At 45.8% G+C, this 2198-nt stretch overlaps 1 long non-coding RNA gene across 1 annotated transcript; it reads right to left on the minus strand.

Moving 5' to 3' along the window:
- Window positions 1–244: 244 nt before the first annotated feature.
- Window positions 245–1970, minus strand: LOC135810835 (uncharacterized). Its single transcript, XR_010552414.1, has 2 exons — window positions 1703–1970; window positions 245–951 (listed from the first exon to the last, which is right to left on the minus strand). It is a non-coding gene; the product is annotated as an uncharacterized LOC135810835 (long non-coding RNA).
- Window positions 1971–2198: the final 228 nt, after the last annotated feature.

Here is a 2198-nt window from a genome sequence, read left to right on the forward strand (position 1 = left end):
GTTGCAGTGTGTAAGTGAACTGCAGAACCTATTCCGTGATGAAACACCTACTCTTGAAAGCCTGAATGTTTGAACTAATAGTCTTTTACTTCACTCTCATGCTGCTCATATAATTATACCATCGTGACGCCAGAAGACCCTAAGTTAGTTCTAAGATTTTGTGGACCATGTGACCATGTGGTACTTTCACTCTACAGCCAAGTCAACCTCTTCGTCAACACACAGGGTTTTCCTCAGACACAAGCGAATGGTTTACTCCACTCTGGAGAAGAACACAGTTTGCTCTCTCGAACACCAACCGCAGATAACTACGGAATGTACTTCAGAAGTAGGAAGTGCAACAACTGCTAGAATATTGAACTGTCGTCCACACAAAACAACTTGATAAAGACAACTGAAAACCAAAACACATGCAACTGCCAACATGCATGTAACAGCAACTGCAAGCCAGAACTACAGACTCCGCGCAGGGAGGAACAGGGGAAACAGAGGTAACGCTTCCGACTCCGAGAGCTTCGAATAGCAGCGGACAAAACAATCCATCAACCTTGCGTGTCACCTTGCGCTACCGCAAACGAACACCTATGGATGCACAGTGCAGCACAGACTCAGTGCATGCACGGTGTAATAACTGGAGTACATGTAAACCGACAACGGTCACCTTGCACCCTATGCAGTAAGTTACATAGGCGGTGCCAACAAAAGAGCAGGGTTCGTGTATCGTGCACACTCCAATGGCACAGCAGAAAATTTTCTCACCAAGGCAATAGCCACTGCTAGCTGTTTTGTCATCTTGCTGTGCCAAATGATGCTGTATAGACGCGCCAAGCAGTGCTGTTCTGAAGTCATTCAGTTTCCATTGTGTCCCTGCATCTGAAAAGCCTCGCGATTCGTCCAGTTGAATCAGCGTTCGGCATGATCCGTATCTTGGTCACAGCACCGTGTGACGATCTGGTGACATCAGACGGATATAATACACAAGAGACAATTGTGATATTTCTACGTTGTGTTAACTTCAGATACATAATCTAAATAAAAGGGGGGTTGTCAACCGACAACCGCTCTATTTAGTTGCTTTTCACTCTTTAGATGAAAATTCTTTTATTAATTATGTCGAAAAATTATGCGGTTGTCAGTTGACAACCACCCTTTAATTTACACTGCAGTTGCGTGATGTCCACCACTTTCTGTACATAATCTAAGAGTACTAAAACAGCCACTGACTTCCAACTACCAAGGGAAAGCAAGCCCAAGCACAGGAGAACCGTGCGCGCGGGTACGTGACATATAATATCGTAGTAGAGCTGGCAGGCAAGGCATGATCAGGGGTTCAGGCCCTGCCTGTAAACGCTCTGATTGGCTCAAACCCTGGCAACAATCACGTGACATGTCTGAAAATACAAGTAGGTGCGATTTATGCTGAAGTTCAAACTGACGGAACACGTGCAGCGCTACACCATGAACCGTGTGGAAACAAAAATAAGTAGAGGAGACACGGGATAACAGACATGAACTCAGGGTCAAACTGATAACTGTGAAACGTGAATGCATGCAGTATATGGAGCCAAAACAAAGTCACAGAATTCAGTACGTAACAAGTACTACACACTAACCTCGTACATGAGAATGTCGTGACACTATTTGAATTAGCTCTTACACCCCACTTATGTTTCAGTCAGTAAGAGTACACATGCGTACTTACGTTGACTCTATTTTATCTGACTTGTCCAACACCATCGTTGTGAGCCTTCGGCACTTGGGAATACACAGGACAGATAAGATAGCAGCAAGAGCATCTCCCCGCTCTGTGAACACAGCTCAGACGCCATGCTTCATGATTGTGTGCCCATCGAATACAAGGACACAATAGGCTTGGTGCAGCTAACGAAATGGATGAACGGTCGACGGCCTGAGTGTTCTCCTTCCTCGATCAACACTGACAGTCACCACATACCATGCTTGATGTTTCAAGCACCATGGCGCAGGCCACGTTTTTCGGCACCGACGATTTGTTCGTCCACCAAAAGTCGAAACAAATGTTTCTCACTTGAATACTCCGTAGAGCTGCCGCTGTTGTGCCGAGGCCCATTGGCGCATGGTGTGTATACTCCAAATCTACATGTATGATGATGGGTCACTGCTGACGTTTCTGCTCTTGGACGCCGCATGAAGATATGTTGTGGCTCCACAATCGCTGA

This window comes from Sycon ciliatum, chromosome 2, assembly GCF_964019385.1.
Source record: "Sycon ciliatum chromosome 2, ocSycCili1.1, whole genome shotgun sequence".
Lineage (NCBI taxonomy): Eukaryota > Metazoa > Porifera > Calcarea > Leucosolenida > Sycettidae > Sycon > Sycon ciliatum.